Below are 12,569 nucleotides of genomic sequence, written 5' to 3'. Positions count from 1 at the left end.
TACAAATCCCATCGGCTTTTCGAAGGCAGTTGCCTAGGAATACTTGGTTTTAGCAGTGTTGCATTTGCAACAGACAAGCAAATGAGGGATTAAATTATAATCTCATATAGTCAGAGGACTTTGAAGCCAGGCCTGGATTTGTAGCCATAATACATACGGCTTAGTTCAGGGTGGTGAAATTGCTAAAATGGCAACTCTGCACATTTTTGCTTATTGTATACAGATAAAGTGGATCTGGAGAACAGGGAATAAAATAAATGTGTGTTTAGCAATGTTTCACAGTTTTTAGAGTTGTACAGCCCTTTAGACCATAAATAATATAGAAATAATATAAATTCATCTTAAAACACAGAGATATGCCAAAAGATAACCCCAGACGAGGTCTAAGAGCTTAAACAGAGAGAATACTTACAATGTAAAATATAGTGCTCTACTGTATGTAATGGGTCTCATCTATCAAAACGATCTAATAAGGAAAAACACATTGTTGCTCGTAGTAGATAATTAGAACTCAGCTTTCATTTTTCCAGACCAGTTAAGGAATGAAAGCAGAGTTCTCTTTAAATGTAAGATAATCTGTAGGCAGAATACTATAGAGCAGAAGGAGCTGAGCAAAATGATATATAGTTTTATGAGAAAATATTCAGTGCAATATATTTATTCATATTTTGTGCTAATTTTGAATTTGGAAGTCCAGGAGGCGGTCCTATCAGTAATTGACAACTATCTATGTATACACAGATATCGTAGAGGGAAGGCTGTCAATCACTGATAGGACAGTCTCCTGGACTTCAAAGCCCAGAATCAGCAGGAATATAACTGAATAAATTATGTTAAACTCAAACTTTATCCATAAAACTATATACTGTATACATTTCTCAGCTCCTCCTGCTCTACAACATGCTACCTTCAGCTCAGACACCATGTTAAACATGACACTTTCCCTTCAAAGATTATTAATGCTGTTGTAACTTTGGTACTAAGAACAGTAGAAATTTGGCATATTTTTTTGCCAGGGGTGAATGCTTCAAAGCTGAGAAAAGTACACATTAAGGTAATGAAAGTGTACAATATTTCACATGATGTGAATGATGGCATAAACCATTTGCATCATTGAGATATATTTTGTGTATGCCCTAGCTTTAAAAAAATATATGAATCATTGCATTGTGGTCTTATCTTTATGTTTATGACCAGCTTCACCTACTTTAGGTGCTAAGATGTCTCTAGCAGATATATTTCGATGCAGTTTCCCAAGCTGATTCACCCTCAGAGACCCTTTGTTTCTTTATTCATTTTTAGCTTGCCTTTTTTTTTAAATAAATCTGAAAATGCATTTCCTGATCAATTTCATCTAACAATTCTTCTCCAGACAATCTCTCTCCTCTCCTGAGCAATATTTTGCTTACCGGGTTGATTCATTAATTGATGCAGTGCAATACAAATGTGATCAAAGGCATTCATATTCTTTGAAAACTTGGATTCCGGTGCACACCAACCTATGGTCTAACTACAGTTCCTCAGTAAGATACATGCCTCTTGACTTATCTTTTTTAATACAATAGATAAAAAAAATACATGTTTTTTTTTTCATACATGTCAATGTAGTATATACATCAGTTTTGGATAGATGAGAGCATGTAACTTCGCATAATTTTGTACGCTCCTTGATCTGAAGTCAGGTGAGGAAGGCAAGGCTATTAGTAGTCAGCTCACAGAGCATATATCTCAAAGTCAAGAGAAGAATTCAGGCTTAGAGCCAAGTGACCTGAAACGCTGACAGACCCAATGGATCAATAAGTACTAGTTCCCTAGATACAGAACACAACACTAGGGCAATCTGAATCTACCTTTCAGGCAAACTGGCAACATTGTGCAAAGACAATGAGTTTAGGCATGGGAAAGAAAGCTACATGGTCTTATTCTTTCTTTACACTAAGCTGTAGAAGGCGATGATGAAATCTTTTATGATATTTAGTTATCTTCAGTAATTGAGGCTGAGCTTGAGCTACAGAATTTATTATTGTATAATAAGCCAAGTAGATTTCTAAACTTCTCGTTCAGCATATTTTTTGTTGCATTACCAAGACCCTGTCTGGCTCATGTATTGTCATTTTGGCTGTGCAACTACTTATAAGTAGGGTCATCCATAAAATGAGAACAGAAATTTCATAATTAATGTTCATGCAAATTTTTTGGTATTCTTGGTAAATGAGACAGTTTTCTAATTTTAACGGTGTGTCTTATTAGTGACCAAACGTTTCCACCCTTGACAACCTCGGCAAACATCTACTGCCAGACAGGCAATAAATATAATGTTACTTGATCGACAGTCAGATAGGGGCATATGAGCAAGGGTTGTCTCATGAACGTTTTTAATAATGCATTAACTCACGTCAGGAAATTACATAGGTGGGGTTAAACCCTCAACAGTCCAATGGATAAAGGTGCCCCTGAGCTTTACAGATATCAAAAACACAAACCAGTGCTTTGGACTTCAAGCAACCTACGTGTAAATGTCCAATTTAGTCACCTACAGGTCTGTACTTCCTTGCTTTTCCTCTTGGCTGTTTTTGAGATGCAGAGGGTAAAAAAGAAAAAGAAATAGTCTGTTTGCAGACTATCAATGTCAGCAGATGGTTTATGTGAAGCCTTATCTCTGATCTCCTGACCTCATAAACACTCATTTAAGCCATATTCTTATCAGTTTGATTAGAATTTAGATATGATAAATGTTTATAAGGTCAGGGGATCAGAGATAAGGCTTCACATGATCGTCAGTTAATAGAATTGTGAAATGATACAGGCTGATTTTTAACCCCTGTATCTCAAAAACGGACAAATTTTTTAAATAAAGATTGGCTAAAAAATTTTTTGCCAAAAATGAGTAAAATACAATCATTAAAAATGTCCCAAAGGTGTCCAAAGCCTTTAAGATCAGCCATGTACAGTATATACATTAAATAATATTTCAATTTGAAACTGCAGCCACTACATGCACCTTCTCATTAGCAGCACATTCATCAAACCATTACCATGTTATACCCATCTCACAATTGGTGGCATATATATTTCACTAATGTAAGACGGATGCAGGTTCCACCTCTGCAACCCCCTACTTTCTCTATGCCAGGCCCTTCAAAATGAAGAAAAGCCATCAAGCATGTGCAACCAACTCTCCTTTACAGCTATGAGACTACCAGATACAGTCAAGACCAGAACATATCAAACAATGACATGGTCAAAAGTGACTCCATTCGCATTATTCAGCACAGTCTATAGTTCTGTTCACTAACAAACTATATGTGTCCATCCTTATCTTTCCACAGTACACATTCAATACATCATCACAACATGCTACCAACAATCTCAGCAGCCTACAACTCACATCACAACTCCTGGGTGCTTACATATAGAAACATATAACATACACATATCTGGAGAGAGAGTATAACAAAATGATGCTCCAGATATGCTCCAGGTAAGCTGCTCATCTAGACACACATTTTAGGATATGCCAAACCAAGAGAAAATGTAGGGAATGATATACCTATATTGGTACCAAGTTGTGATAGCATATTTTGGTACATTAGGCATAAAAAATATATATTTTAATTATTATCCAATATAACAATGCAGTATGCACTATGTTCTGTATTTAGAAATGAGCGAATCTTAGAAAAATTTGATTTGGCACCTTCGCAAAAGTTTGCTAAGAAATTCAATTTGCTATGAATTATTCTGGCATGAATCGCTATAAATTAGGTATACCCAGGCCACTCTGCCTTAGGGTACGGTCACATGGAGCGGCCATGCTGAGGGCCGGTTGCAGCTATGCGGAGATGAAGAACCGCGCAGCCAATTAGTTTGCAACTGCCTTTCATTTAATAATGAAGACCGCACTGTATAGCCCTTCTTCATTGTTTATGGCCGCATGGCACCTTTAATGCACCTTTAAACAGCTGTTGCTGGTTTGGGGTTTGGCTGGTTAGATGGGGGGGGGGGCAATATGCATATTATTGCTGTTCTAACCTGCAATCTCCTACAGGTTATTTGACAGTAAAAAATGAATATTAATCAGCTCTGGCATACCCACTTCTCCAACCCCAGCGCTCTCCTGCACTACAGGTGGGAGTCCTTTTTCTGCCGTCTGCTTTTCCTCCTTTTCTACGTCATCTAATATTGATGAGAATATGTAATCAGGAACATCCAGTTCCTCCTCTCTCTGCATCTTGCTGACTTTTCCAGCAAAAGATGAGTATGGACATCATTAAGACCTGGCCCCCCTAAGGGGTGCAGACTGGATGGTACTGGTCGGCCTACTGGCACTGGAATAATAAAGGCTTCCATTTTATTTTTATTGAATAGGGTTGAGCAAACCCGAACTGCAAAGTTCAGGTTTATACCGAACTTTGCGAGTTCAGGTACCCGGACCTGAACCCGAACCCGGACTTTTTCAATGAAGTTCTAGTTCGGTGTTCGGGTGATTTTATTATTTTACATAACTAAAAATAATAGCATTCTTAGAACAGAATGCTAAATAAAATGGCCAATGAGGGGTTAAAAATAATTTTAAAAAACTCACCTCATCCACTTTTTTCTTCTTTCTGCAGGTGCAAAAGGACCTGCAATGACATCACTGCCCTCACCACGTGGTGAGCCCAGTGACGTCATCGCAGGTCCTGCTGAATGAAGATAGAAGGACCTGCGGTGATGTCACCACGCTCACCACGTAGTGAGCATGGTGACATCATCACAGGTCCTTTTGCAGGTCCTGAAGAAAGAAGAGGATTATTTTTAATCCCTCAATGGCCATTTTATTTAGCATTCTTTCTAAATAATGCTATTATTTACTTTAATGGGGTCTGGGTTCGGGATCAAGTTCGGGTCAAGTTCTGGTTCCGAACCCAAACTTTGATCTAATGTTCGACCGAACCCGGCGAACCAGAACTTCCACAGGTTCGCTCATCCCTAGTATTGAATTATATTTATGGCTGATATAGGAATAAGTAAATGTAGTAAAAAATAAATAAGACTGAAGCAGAATTAGTCTCCCTGCACTCTTCCTCTCCCTTCACTCAAAACTATCTATATTAAACAAAATAAGCTGTAAAGATACAAATGCATATTGTACAAATGCAATTACGATCTTTCTCTAATTTTCTAAATGTTGAAGCGTAAATTAAGGAACAAAAATTAAGATGAAGAATGTCTACTAGACAATAAAATATAACAGTCTGGGCGATTTCTTTTTAATCTGTATCTCCTAAGAAATGAAGGAATATAGTAAGCAGATGAAGTTTTACAGTTTCCATGCCTAGATATGCTTACTTTTCTCTGAATCATGCTCTTATGGGCAAAGGTGACAAGTGTATGGATCAGGAAGAAAAAGAAAATTGACGAGTACAAGGAATTAGAGCAGAATGGATAACATAGAGGTCGCTCTCAACCATATGTGCAGAACATGACATTTACAATACATGGATGAATTGCTGTCTGACAACCCACGTCCCTGCTGGTCTGTAATTATCCCGATAGCCATAAATCTACAGAGTTATTAGGTACATTGATAAGGTTTTTAAATATAGAAAACTGCTCCATAAGGAGATATTTTTATTAAGAGAATGTTCTTTAATATTTTTTACATGCGGATGCAATATCAAGATACTATTTATTACCTGAACACTATGGTCAGGTCAATGCCGGCAGTAACACTCAACTATGGTAAGTCATATATAAAGATGAATTAGAGTAACAATAATTATTTATCACCCTTGGATTACATTTGTGCCTTGGTACAACTTTCTACAGTAGTTAGGTGTTATACACATGCAAGGGCAGTGTGAACAGAGCCTATACGGTAGTGCAAGGAGTCCTAAGAACTTAAAGTGGTCCTGGAGAAAAAAAAAAAAAAGAGAGGCCTCATGTTGTAACTGGGTCTAAAATGACAGAACAATACAAGTAGGCAGGAAAAACTGAAGATGCCGCCGTGACACAGTACGAAACTGTATCATCATCCTAAGGACAACAATTCACTTGAATTCAGGAGAGCACCTGCGGCCACTAGCCAGGTGCATAAGTGACTGTCTGATAGCCATGAGAAGTGCTTCGGCACCCCCATGGGCATCGACCCACCAGGAAATTCCCTGTAGGGTCTATGGCCAGCCTGCCTCTGCTTGCATCTATACATGCATAATGCCTCCATAATGAAGTATCCAGTGGAGCATGCCACAATTGTTCTATGCTGACTTCCTTATTCCTCTGTAAAGATCTATAGTATAATACTGTGCACGAGCCCTTAGAGAGGTTGTCCGGGAATACCTAATTTCTAATAGTTGGAGGCAGCCCTCCTCCCCTACTGAACGGATCATACTTACCTGTTCCCCACCAGTTCAGTCCTCTGCACTGGCTCCAGAATCTCTATCTTCCAGTTGTTTTCTTACTCCCCAACATGGGCATGGTCATGATCTTCTTCAGGCAATCGCTGGCTTCGGCTATGATGTGTCCACAGGAGAAATTTTACAGCTGAAGCCAGGGGTTGGCTGAAGAGTCTTAGGTCACCATGCTTAAGCCAAGGAGGAAGAAAAACTGGATCAAAGATGGAGATGTGGGATCCAGCTCAAAGGACCGGAGGAGCAGGGTGCAGGTAAGTATGATTTTTTCAGTAGGATTCTGGCATATGTTAAAAATTATGGGGCAAATTTATTAAGACCAATGTTTTAAAATCCGATCTTAATAACCCGTATACCTGGCAGTGGATCCGCCGGAGTTATGAAGAGGCACTGGCTTCTACATAACTTCAGCAGATCCTCCACCACTTCTAATGTCTTTCATTTAGACCATTTTCTATACCTAAAACAGGTGTAGACCTGGCATCAGTGGAGAGAAGTCACAGATTGGAGCAAAGGATCTTTGTGCCAGAATCTACTCCAGAGATACACCTAATTCAGGAAAATACAAGGAAAGTAAACCAAAAAAGGTCATTGATATCAAAACAAGTAACTACTTCATGTACACATTTAAAGTTAACCTGACACTAGGACAGTCTGATTAAACTAAAGATTTTAGTAGGATACTCTAAAGCAGTTTCACTGGTAAATACAAAAAGCCTATTAGCCCTACCATATCTTTCATCTTGGCTGTATATACAATATTCTGAGATGTGTGACAGTGACTGACAGCTATATCTAGATATCTAGAGGGAAAGCTGTCAATCACTGATAGGACCGCGTCCTTGACTTCAAAGCCCAACATTGACTTCAAACGAAAAAAACATATACAGGCAGCACACACTATTTGGTGCAAACTTCCTTTATTTCCTACAGGGCTGAGTACATGAAGCTGGGTTCATCACGGCTGGATACATACATGGCTCGGGGAGGACAAACATACAGCGCAGTGTGCGGATATACGGCAACGGCCGTTTTCGCGCCTCAACGCTTCTTCAGGCCAGTAACATGCACAGCGCCACTGCGCCAATATTTAAATGTCTGCTCCAATACGTAATCTCTGTGACGTCCGTGACCTCACCAGCAGCGTCGTAAAATGTGACTTCACACTGGGGTTAGCATTACATTAAGTGTTACAAAACACACATTTTAAAAACGTGATCCTACATTAGGACACACTGGATATTACAAGAACACTCCCATAATTTAAACCTAAGGGGCCCATTGCGCATGAGCGCAAAATCCATTTGCTTTCTCTTCTAAGGAGTTCACAGTGTCTGTCTCCCCCTAGTGGGGGATTGGATACAATCTCTATGGCAGCAAATCTCATAACTTTGCCATTACCTCCATGCTCGGGGTTTACATGGTCAATAAGGCGTGGACATCCTTTACCTGTGCTCATTGAATTTATGTGCTCTCTAAATCTTTCACTAAGACACCTGATAATTTTCCCTATATAAAACCTACCACAAGTGCATGAGATTAAATAGACTACGAACTTGGTTTTACATGTGATTAAGGTGTTAACTTTATGCTGTAATCCACCAAAGGATAGGACCTCCCACTGGGGGTTATACCTGCAATATGAGCAATTACCACAATGGCAGTTTCCCTTAGGTCGCCATGCTTCTAACCAAGTGCCAGCTTTATTTTCTCTGAATCGACTCCGGACCAACCTGTCCTTTAACATGTGGCACCTCCTAAATGCTGATTGGACAAGTTACCCTAACATATCTACGCAGAAATTTAAATGTATAAATTCCATATTATACAGAATCTTTTCCTATAAAGCTATATATATATATATATATATATATATATATATATATATATGCTCAGCTCCTCCTGCCCTATAGCATGGTGCCTGTAGGCTTACATTACATTTCCATGGTGACATTTCCCTTTAAGCAATAAAGGTTATAGTCACATGTTCTCTTTAAGCAAATTCATAAATATGTCATTTGAAAAATGAGATTTTTTGAGTCTTTTATCAATGCTTATTAAAAACAAAGTCTCTGCATTGTCGCTAAAATAAAAAATTAAGTTTGTATAATTAACCTAGCTCAATATATATCTATAGAAGAAGAATTAATAAAAAGTAGTGTTAGTTGCTAAGCAACTGCTAAGTGAAGTCACTTTATACCATTATCTACCGGTTGTACAAACAATTTGGCTGCATTGCATTATGTTTAACCATCAAGAATAATAATAATAATAAAATAAAAAACTCTCAGCTTTAAAACGCAGAACACTTTAGATGCTATAATTTGCTTTATATTAAACATAGGAAAAATTTGTAAAGACACTTTTCAATCTGTTAGCGGACTTTTGTTCGAATGTGTTTTCTACCCAATTCTTTTACAGGTATCAATGATCTGAAAAATAAAACGTTTGTTCCCAATCATTGTCCTGTGTAAACCGATCACTTAACAAATGAGCAAATGTTGGTGTGTCAGGGGGTCGCATCTGTCTATGCGGCACCAAAAAGCACTGGTTGTCGGCAGCACATTGACATGTGAAAACAGGTGACCATATGCAAACTGAATAGGGGCCATATAAAAACAAGCCCGGATCAACTTGTATATCATCGATTGCCATCAGTTTGGGGCTAACATTGCCCACTGTAAAAAAAATCCCCCTGACTTGAACTAAGTGGTTTGGCATATTTAAGGAAACTTGTTATATAATGAATTAATGAATGTATCATTCTTCTACGAAGATCCAAAAAATATGGAGTTGTTTTTTTGTTTGTTTTTTACTTGTGCACATTAATAGCACATCTATAAGAAAACTATTTTTTACATCTCTTTTTTTTAAATGTTGGCCTTGTCTAACCTGCTTTTCGAAAGATAATAGTCCAGTATTGTCTTGACTATCTCAATTGCGAAATAACTGTCTGCCGACTGTAACGTAGATCTGGTGCTGAAGCATAGCATAAGAACATTTTTGTCAGAATATATTTATTAGAAGACCTACAGAACTGCAGATACAAATTTGGAGACAATTGTCACAGAAGAGGAGGCAGACTGTGCTTCGTGCAGCAGCAAGCATGTCACAAGCAGTGTGCAAACTTCAGACCAGTGCAGGGAGTGGCAGACATCTTCTGGTTGGAAACAGACTTACATGAACCGAAGGAAACTTGGAGGAGATTAATTGACAGCAGCAAAACACATAAGGCTAAGGAATATGGCATTTGTCTCCGAGCACATTTCAAAATTGCTGATATGCAACAGCCTGTTCTGTCTGATAGTTTATTATTCAGAAATCTAACTGCCAACAGAAATCAGGATTATTGCTGAGAATTTACAAGGGAAACTACAAGATAAACTCTTTAAAGTGGATGATACTTTGAAGTTCTGGTGCTAGAGTTTCTGCAAGCAACTGAGTAGAAGGGTGGCAAAGTCAGAACCCTCACCGATCTCATATTGATGACCTGTCCTAAGTCCTGGAGAGCCTCTTTAATGTTGGATCAAATCTAATGGCCACAATTTCTCTGTGATGTGATATAGCCTGGCTAACCAGAATAAAAAAATAAAAAAAATGGAAGTAAATACGACTACAGCTACCCATTAATCTCAACCACCTCAGCATTATCTATTAATATTTTCCCATTTACTATGCTCCCATATATCTTCTAACGTAGAAGCTTCTTCTGCATTATTCTGACAGTGACTTTCATGTAAAATAAAGCATGACACAGAAATATGGCATCCTCTAAGTATCATCAATTATCTATTCAGAATGCTTAAAAAAAAGAAGCCCATTATTTGTCATTCTAGTGTAGCGCACTGTGAAATGACAGTCAATTAACAGATTATTGATTAACTATCTCATTGGTTCAGCAGCACACGGCAAAAACAGAAAAATGCTGGTTTCCAAGTGCAAGATTCCACTGAACAGTCAGGGACAAGCATGAAACGTTTGCCATTTGCTTTATGTAAAAAACTGTTAATCTCTTCTCCTTCCCTGACAGATAAGGAAGCCTCTGATAAAATGCAGATCAAAATCGAAATTAAAACTGTCAATACAAGAGGAGTAAAAGTTTCGTATTTCTACCCAATGCGCTTTCCTCGGCTGCAAAACTCCTGAATAAATTTTTAGCACATGACAAGGTGCCATTTATAAACCCTGATAAAATAATGATAGATATGCACTTTCAAATGGAAAAAAATAATAATAATAAAAAATTGCAGAGCATCAAAAACCACTGTAGTAGAAGACATATCTTTTAAAAACATTTTAAATTGGAATATGAACAAGTATTTACTATGTGATGCACGGGGAAAAAAAAAAAGTGGAAATGGAATTGTCAATTGAAATGTCAGGTTTTCAATGCCTATAATAATACGGTGCCATCTAACATACTTTTATTGCTAAAGTTGCCTATGAAACTATAAAAAAGAAGTAGTTTTCCTGATTGTTTGGGAGGACATTCATCTGTATATTTATGTCTGTGTATGTTTTACACAGTAAAATCAATCTCGGAAAACATGTCTGTTGTAAGAGTTTTATGGGGGCTGTAAAGCAATGCTGTATTCTTCAGTGAAGATCGAATATTACTGACTCAGGATACATAATTCTCATACAAATAAACATGTAAACAAAAGCAAATCTATTCCACAACACAATATAAAAAATATAAAAAATATAGAAACATTTTGTCTTTTCTGGCTATTTCCGGCCAAACGTAAGACAATGGCTTTGGGGGAGGCATTATTATAGTGACTCTCTGGTTTATGAAGAAAAAATATCACATTTACTGGAAAATGAACAGGACGCTTACATGGTGACCTGCTTGTCATCCTTATAGCTGTAGATTGGTGGATTCTTTAGCTTCTCTTCTGTCATGCAAAATGGCCACACTGCTACCTTCTTAGACACTTCCTACTTCTCCTGACCTGCTCTTGGATTGGCCACCATTGCTCATGTGAGCAGTGAGACAGTGTAATAGGCTACCAAATGCCCAGTATAGATAAAAACATGGAAATAGGGTCACCAGGTAAGTGTTCTATTTGTTCCCCACTAATTATGAATGTTTCTTTTTGAACAGAAGGCTTTTTTTTAAAGGGTCCTTCAGGAGCTATGTTGGAGCTCATCCCTATATACCAGGCACTATCTTTGGGTCCTGTTTCTGGCAAATCCAGGTCAAGCAGTTTAGTTATTGTAGATGCAGAAACTGTGTTTTCTTGATTTTTTTTGTTTAAAAAAACCTTGAAGACCAACCAAAAGATGTGTTTGGGCATAATGTATTGGCATTATATATCTAATGTGCTTTTAGATATCTAGAAGTTGAAGACTAGTGTGTCAGTGATTTGGCTCAGGTCAGGTGGCTTTAAATGACCTGATTTTACAAAAATTTAAGAAATAGTACATTGTATTAGAAGATGTTGAGTATGTGCAGTGCAACATTAGCAGCTACTTCTCAGAAAAAAAATAATAATCATCTTTCTTCTATTTTAGCAAATATGAGGAGATTGAAAAGGCAAAGATGTCTTGTTGACAATACACGTAAATTAGTAACACGTGATGAAGTTCTTGATAAAGGTTCAGAACATGATAATAACTGCTGATTGATATACAAACCTCCTTAAAATGGCCCAATGTTTCCTTTTACTCATGTCTGTGGGGTATTAATTGTTAACGAGGAGATTCAGCATATATTTACAGCTCTCCATGGAAAATTATGCAAATTATCTCTCTTCTTTGCCCATCTCTACTAGTCATCTTAAAGAGGTTGTGCAGTTATTTATATCTTTAGGATAGGTCAACAATATCTGACCATCAGGGATCTGACACCCGGCACCCCCACTGATCAGCACATTCTGCGAGCACCGCTTCCTCTTCATTACACTATGTGTCGTCCCCTATAAAGCGGTGGCATAGTATAATTAGAAGTACTTGAATGGAGCAAGACCTTGTAGTAACACTGTACTTCCTAAACGAAATACAGTGTAATGAACAGGAAGTGGCACTCTCATGGAAGCTCCACCTCCTCTTTAAACTGCTGATGATCGGGGGTGCCGTGTGTCAGACCCCCACCAATTAGGTATTGATGACTTATCCTGAGGATAGGTCATCAATATAAAGCACAGCGCAAACCCTTTAAGATATTGTCACAAC

At 37.9% G+C, this 12,569-nt stretch overlaps 1 protein-coding gene across 12 annotated transcripts in view; it reads right to left on the bottom strand.

Moving 5' to 3' along the window:
* Positions 1-12,569, bottom strand: part of NRXN1 (neurexin 1) — a 1,537,142-nt gene that overhangs the window by 325,024 nt on the left and 1,199,549 nt on the right. The window lies entirely within an intron of this gene.

This window comes from Bufo gargarizans, chromosome 4 (assembly GCF_014858855.1).
Source record: "Bufo gargarizans isolate SCDJY-AF-19 chromosome 4, ASM1485885v1, whole genome shotgun sequence".
In the NCBI taxonomy this organism is placed as follows: domain Eukaryota; kingdom Metazoa; phylum Chordata; class Amphibia; order Anura; family Bufonidae; genus Bufo; species Bufo gargarizans.
The sequence above is the reverse complement of the archived record's forward strand: the minus strand, read 5'-3'. Positions and strand labels throughout refer to the sequence as shown.